Raw genomic sequence first — 8,162 nt, 5'->3', positions numbered from 1 at the left:
CGTGCTATGTTTAGCGGATGATTTTAACGCTCACTGCCCTTCTCCGAGGAGGAATGTCTTCCGCCAGATCCTATGTTTAGATTCCGAGTCTCCACCTCTTCTCTGGACTCGAACCCACCCATGCCTCTGGTCTGACGTGTCGCTCGTGTGCAAGCCCGTACCCTGGCTTTCCGGAGCCATATAAGGCAGTCGTACCACTCTCTCATTGTGTTATGATGAGACAAGATGAGAAGTTTGGCCAGATGAGGCCCTATGCTGAGTTTGTTGATACACAAACTCTATCAAACACTTACTGTACAAACGCCCACATTTCCCATCCATATTGGGCCGGATTGATGGAGTAGGGATGCATGCAGGTGGTCAGCTTTATTGCTAAGAACTGTTGTTGCTCCAGTTTGAATAAACAATACCTGGCAACATGACAAACCTGCACTTTCACCCACTCAGGTTGTCAAATCAACATTGGACATCACAAGCAAATATTTCCATTGTACTGAAATCATCAATGCATACAAAGCATTGATGACTAAATGACTAAATACAATGAGTATCTATGCACATATCAAGGTGGGAAATTACTATTTAGCAACACAATGTTTTCTTACACATCTAAGTTCTGCAAAGCAGATCTTGATAGGAATCAATGTTTGGCTTTGCTGCTGCGCTGCCTCTAGAAGATTGGCTGAAGTTTCCCACGCAGTTGACCGAAGCTTAATCAGTGTCTGCTTTCAGCACGTAATTACAATTAAGTGAAATAATTAATCTCCCTGGGATGGTGTATTTGCACACTTTTGAAAGAGAGAAAGAGAGAGGGAGAGAGAGACCCATGGACAACGAATAGCCTTGAATCATCCGTAATAGGTTGGTCAGTAATGGTCCGAGCTGAAATAAGATGTGATTATATAACACTGTATTGATCCCCATGCAGAGGCATGTGGGTGGAAATGAGAAAAGAATGAATACACAATTAAAACACAATGGACAACAGTGTGTAAATTTTTTTATTGCGAAGACCATTCAGTCATGCACTTGTAAAACTTTACATGGTTCTTTTCCACTGTAGTCAATGTCTTAATTGATCAGAGGCCATGACACACACATTTACTACATGAATCCTATCCACTAATGTGGTTCACTGACTGACAGTCATTTATGTATTCATACAAAAGCATATGACAAAGCAGGCACTCCAATGATGCTTAGATATTCATGTATGAGCACAGGAACCCAAGGTGGGGGTGGGGGCGGGTGGGGTGGGGGTGGGGTGGGGGCTGGAGGTGGGGGCTGGAGGTGGGGGTGGAGGTGGTGGAGGTCCTGTTGTCTGAAAACACACCTCATGCTGGCTAGATCTGTTATCGGAAACCACGCCATGAGCCAGAGCTCGCTCCACATGTGGCATCGGCACAGGGTCAGTGCGCTGGCGGAGGGGGTTTGGCTCGGATTATTCAGTCAGTGAGCTGTTCATGATCTGATTTTGGTGCTGGGTGAGTTAGCTTTTCGCTAATGAGCCAGCACTAGGATGTGACACCTGGCCCTGATACCCTCCTGTTGACACTTGGTCACGTATGGTCTGAATGCAGGCTGCCTGTTACGGTTCGCAGCTGAAGTGCCCCTCAGGAGCCAGCCCTGGTAAAACCAAAAATCACCATCTTGATCTTCTGACGCCATCCTTCCCTCCAATGTATACTGAATGAAATCTGTGATTAGGGACTGTTTGTGTCAGATGTAAATATGTTCAAGTTGAGGGGGTTCTGTTGTGGTCTTTGGAGTGTATGTTTGTTGGATGTGTGATGCGTGTGAAGTCAATTGTGGGTTCTTATCACACAAAGAGGTTGTGAAAGATGCGCCTGCTAAATGAGGACACTAGGATTATTTTGTGTGAAAGCAGAAGTTGTGTTTCTGATAAACAGAGAGCAACAAACTCAAGAAGGACCCCTGACCACTGTTACTGTCTTGTCATAATTTGTCACGTTTCAACTCAAATCTATGAAGATGGGTGTGGTGGATAACGTGTTCGTCAAGGTCAACGCCAAAATGCTCTGGGTAGAAGTGAGACTTCCAAAGATAGCTGAAAATCAATATGTAAATATGATTACGCTAATATGTCTGCATTTAACTCTGAATGAATGAGTCATGGCGGGAGAAGAGATGAAGGGACCGTCTGTAAACATGCTTTGGTAAACAAAGGATGTAGAAGGGACTGGGGATAGTAATCTGAAGGTTGCCAGTTCGATTCCCGGCCGTGCCAAATGACGTCGTGTCCTTGGGCAAGGCACTTCACCCTACTTGCCTCGGGGAGAATGTCCCTGTACTTACTGTAAGTCGCTCTGGATAAGAGCGTCTGCTAAATGTAAATGTAAACATGCTTTGGTAAACAAAGGATGTAGAAGGGGAGCAGGGTGAGATGCGTGGGCAGGGGAGGAAGTCACGGCAAAGAGAGGACCTGGCTGCTTTTCTTCTTGCCCTCTGACACAGGTATTTACATTTGTGTTGTTATCTTCACCGGGGTGACAGACAACACCTACACTAAAAGTCACGTAAACAGCGATTGCGTCGTCTTCTGTCAAGTCTTCAAGGTTACTACGGAAAACAAAATAATGGTTCTCACATGGGAGTATGGCTTCAATCATCGATACTCCTCTTTCGTTTCTGTAATTCCTGGGTGTTTGTGATAGTACCCATGACAAGCACAAATATGAATGGGTGCACCGCCGCAACAGTGAGACACGTATGACTCTGTCAGGAGTTTCAAGTGACATACCAGAGCAGCTATTCCTCTGAGAATTACACACAGTTGGGACGCAGACATCCCAACTTGCAGAGACTCATTTCTGGGAGGTGGCTACCCCCCACCCACCCCCCCCCCCCCCCCGGGACGCAATCCGGACGCATGATGTACACCTGTGTCCACCAGAAATGACCATTGGACAGTCTCTCGCTCGCTCTAAATACAAAATCCCCGATTTCCGGGAGATTGTAGAGCATTTGCGGGCGTCAGGGAGCCGCTATTGAAATGCGGGAGACTCCCGGACCATCCGGGAGACTTGGGATGTCTGCGGACGTCTAAAGATCAGAGGATCTTGGCGGTTGCATGTCTACAGGCCGGGAGAGGCATTCAGAAGGGCCATGCCACTGATTGTCCGCTGACTCGAACAGTGCAGTGAAGAGAAGATTGGGGTTTCAAGTCTTGGCTTTGCCTCTAGTGCCCTCGAGTGGTCAAGCAAGACATAGGGAAAGTTCTGTCATAGTTTCCTCATGGGAGCCAGCGTTCACCAAAACAATAACATTACAGTGAAGTGAAGTGAGTAATGGCCCTGAATATAAACTTGTGTTGTCATTATGATAACACAAGATAGTAAAGGGGGGGGTGGGGAGTCGCCACGTCAGATTTCCCTCCCCGCTCTTACGCACGCAGCTCCACCGGACGGGAATGCTGTTGTGTAATGCACACACACACACACACACACACACACACACACACACACATGGCACACACACACAGTGAATCAAGGAAATAAGGGGTGTCATTAAATTTAAACACTAAACCGCTACTAGGAGATTGTCCTGTAGTGAAAAGTCCGTCTGTGACTTTCTCTTATTTCCCAACGGCACGTGTGTCATGACAAGGAGGGAAAGTACTGACCTTATGTTTGTCTCATCTGTGCAACTAAGGACCTATAGATGTAACAAAATACCCCTGGAAGGTTTTGAATCTGTTTTTTTGTGTGTCTGTGTGAGTGTGTGTGTGTCTGTGTGAGTGTGTGTGTGTCTGTGTGAGTGTGTGTGTGTCTGTGTGAGTGTGTGTGTGTCTGCACATGGCGGAACCAGTTTGTAGAAGTATAGGGTAGATCTGCATTTTCGACTTTTCCCCCAAAATCTCTTGCTGACCTTTGGAAGACACTATGACTGCTGTCAGAGTCATATAAACCGTTGTCATGGTCATAGAGCATAGAATCTGCTCCAAATGGGCCCACACATGGGCATGGCATGTGCACAGACTATTACACGTAGACAGACACGAACATTATCAAAGTTACAACCAGGCACACGCAAACACACACACATATTCTAACATGCATAGGAAGCCTAGGAGGGCTGATTTTCATTAGAATAAAACTTTCCTTAAGAAAAGCAGCGCACACACACACAAACACATACCACATACACAGAGACAAGTCCATTTACGATAAATGTCATAAATTGGATGCAGATGTGCTGAGCTCACAAAATCAGTCGACTAGTTGACAAAAAGCAGACGTGTCTTATGGTCAGACCTACGACTTAAAAGTCAAACTTTCCTTTCAAAGATTTCCCCTCCTGCACTCATTCAGACATTACAGTGTGGACCCCCCTCAAGGGGGGCGGTCGACCTCCCTGAAATAATTTTTTCTCCTGCAGGACCCACAGTGAGTTGCCGCTTGGTTCGGCTGTCACGCCGCGTTCAAAAGTTCAGTCGTTCTTTTCGCCAGGCATTTCTTTTCCCGCCTTTCCTTGATTGATATGTTTATTAGTGTGTGAACCCGCCGCTGCCCTTGTGCTCACCTCTGCGGTTACCGCCACTCAGCAGGCAGAGAACAGCAGTGCGCCGGGGGGGGGGGGGGGGGGGGGGCGGGGGGGGAGGGAGGGTGGAGTGGAATTGACAGCAGGTAATGAATTAGCTCTAACCACCAAACCAAGCACCCCGAAGGAACAGCCTCGCTACGACTCAGCGTCTCTCTCTGCCTCGCACGCTCTGTGCCTGTGTTTGTGGGAACGAAGCTGTCTCTGAAACTGTCTCTGAGATGCTGCACTCTCAGGTGACTCCAAACGTTTAGGAGCAGTTATGGGGAAGATCCTGTACCTGGGTGTTGGATCACGTAGTTGAGAGGAGATGGAGCTGATGAAAAGTTCAGGAAAAGGGTTATTAGGGGCACGACCGGCAGACATTGCATAATAATGGAAAATGCCATTTCTTGTGTGTCAAACATGGAAGAACCCACTGTCGGTTACTCAGAGGCTGACCCTGATAAGGAGGTCATAACTGAGAAAGCCTTGACCCCATCCAACTAGGAAACAAACTGAAAGGGCCTGTGTGTTCTTCACTTTTCAATGAATACGGATGTGAAAAGTGGGAGTCAGGTGGCTGAGTGGTTAGGGAGTCGGGCTAGTTCGATTCCCGGCTGTGCAAAATGACGTTGTGTCCTTGGGCAAGGCACTGCACCCTACTTGCCTCGGGTGGAATGTCCCTGTACTTACTGTAAGTAAGTCGCTGGATAAGAGCGTCTGATAAATGACTAAATGTAAATGTGAAAAGGTGTCAGAACAGCAGGTTATGTTACCCCCAAACTCCTAACGACCTTCCAGACAGACAACATAATCCAACATCAACAAAGGAGCCATGCAACACAGCATTTCCCCTCCGCCCCCCCCCCCCCCCCCCCACCCCACCCCCGCTACACATTTATACCCTGACGGACGGAAAAGTACAGCTTCATGAAACGGCCATGTTCCACGTCCACAAAGCTCACTTTCAGGGGTTGGAACAAGTACAAAGGTACTGCAGACTAGTAATTATTCCCAAACCCATTCTAGCCATGCGTACAGACACAAAAGGAAATCCCACCTTAGCTCTTTCGTCACTCTGACGTAACCAAACAGAGTTTCTGCTTCGAGAGTCGGGGGTGTGGAAGGGGGGGCGGGGGAGGGGGGCGGGGGGCGGGGGGAGGGGGGAGGGGGGAGGGGGGAGGGGCGATTAGACCAGACTAATCCCTATACAGTGCACATACATATCTGTGGCATGGTTCAAGACTGTGATCCGGTTGTGAAACCAACTATGAGGCAAGGACCACATGGGTATCCCCTTATACAGTCAAGATTCCCTCATGGTTTAATTAAAAAACAATTCTTCAAAGTGACACAAAGACTAGAACAACCGAGTAGCTGATTGATTTACTACTGGATTGTTTAACTAACCAATAGATGAACTAGCTGGTAAAGGAAGAATCTAGCAGATCAGGCACTGATGCATCAGGGGAAATCCGAAAGGTGAATTCATCGTTCCAGACGGTACATTGTCTCCGGCTTCTACATCTAGTACTCGTCATGCTAACTTACACGCATCGTACCTTGGCACACATGTCCACGACCTCTCCTCCACTGTAGAAACCACATTCCATTCCATATATGTACATTGTGGAAGTCCCTGCATACCATGTTAGCATGGTATCCTTGCTGCTCCCAAACATCTAGAGAACCTTCTGTGGAAATTCATAGGAGATAGAAAAGTGAGAACAGATATGTGGATGTTCCAGTTGATCCTGTTCTGTGTACATGCATCTGCATATAATATTACAGTGCATTTAATAGTTACATGCTGACTGGATTTTCGAATAGGTGACTGATTACATATCTAAAATCACTGATTGCTTGAAAAAGAAAATCATAGAACAAGTATAGATAAGCATAAACTTCCATTAAACTTCAACAATTCTGTGTAAAAGGGTTTTCAGAATTTGCTTCGATGCATTTAGGAGGGAATGATTCCTAGTGACTGGTGACATTTCTCGAAACACTGTGTGCGTCAGGAAACATATGGTTCATACAGAACCACATGGTCTGGTGTAGTTATGTAAAAAAAAAAAAAAAGGGAAGTGATCATTCCAACACATGTTTCTGTTTCCTGTGGAGGATCCCTGTGTTGTTCTTGGGCCTGCTTACCAAACTCTCGCACAGTTACACAAAAAATAAACAATGATTTATGTATTTTCATGTGCCTAATGGCCATATCTAACTCTGTCTCTACCTCTCCTTCCGTAGCCGGCACAAGAGACATTATGACATACATGAGTCACACTGAAACCCAAACACTGTGCATCAATCATCTCGGACATAGTTTTGGTTGCCTCCATAGAAAACAAAACATCTTAATGATCTATTAAACTCTTACCAAACACCACCACCCTACAAACAAAAGATTAGCAATCACCACAAAAATGCTAATAAACACAACGATCAGGTAGCTTGTAACCAGCCTACTGGCACAGCCTAGTGACACACCTTTCCTGTGAAAAGAATTGTCAAGAAAGAGTGTGTGTGTGTTGGTAATTCTCAGGACGCCGACAAGCTATGATGACGTGTAATCCATTTTAGTCTGAAAACATTTCAGCAGTTCTCACACTCATGTTCGTACTAAGCTAATAATAGCTTGGTTAGAGGAATAGCTGACATAATTTGCATTTAGCTGAGCTCGTAGAAGGCATGCGTCTACTGTAGTCTAAGGCTCTGATTCAACGTGAGAATAGCACTGGATGCGGGCCCCCTACAAATTGCATTAATCCTATTTAAATCCGTTGATCTTATTGTTTTATTCTTTCCCTGACAATGGACTCAATGAACTAATTTAAAGATTGGATAAATACAAATAAATAGATAAAAATAAACACCGGGGACCCAGTAAAGCTGCAAACAATGTCTCTCCGTTAAAGGTTTCAACATGTCATTGAATTTCTATTAGGCCTCTGTTTGGTGCCTGGATCACAAGCTGGTTCCTTTCAAAGGAATAAGATCATGTTTGGCAGTTGACTGTTGACATCCAGAGCTTACTGAGGAACTAACAGGTGTTGGCTAGCTTGTTGGTACCAAGACTTTATCTCAAGGCTTCTTACGTAAGACACTGCCACTCACAGGGATGGCGCAGGATGACGATGTCAGGAGAGATGTCACCGGCCACAGTGGTAGACAATGACACATCAGGTGTCGTCATTATTTTACCGTGTTTTTCTCACAACATTTGCTTGGCTCTTACCGTCTCTTCGTCACTGGGTTTAATGCAATCATGGACAAAAAGGTCCATAAAAAAGCCTAAACAGAATAGCTACACACAATTAAAAAACAGAATAGTTTGCTGAATCAAGTCATTATGCCAACAGCTCAGTGTCGAGTCTTAATTTGGGATCATTGTGCCAGTCATAGTGTACCGTTCTGAAAATAGTCAAGGTCTGAAAGAGAATTATGAGCTAATATGAGAGTGTGTCCTAAAATAAGTAGAGTCAGGCTCCATTGAGGTAATCTACTCTCAGTGAGGAACAGAACTCTGACCCTAGCTGTCTGACATCTGCCTGTACAGCCAAGCCTAGTAAGCCCTTAAGCCTAAACTCTGAACCTGCGGTGAACACCGCTCCCAC

Source organism: Osmerus eperlanus, chromosome 26 (genome assembly GCF_963692335.1).
Source record: "Osmerus eperlanus chromosome 26, fOsmEpe2.1, whole genome shotgun sequence".
Lineage (NCBI taxonomy): Eukaryota > Metazoa > Chordata > Actinopteri > Osmeriformes > Osmeridae > Osmerus > Osmerus eperlanus.
The sequence above is the reverse complement of the archived record's forward strand: the minus strand, read 5'-3'. Positions refer to the sequence as shown.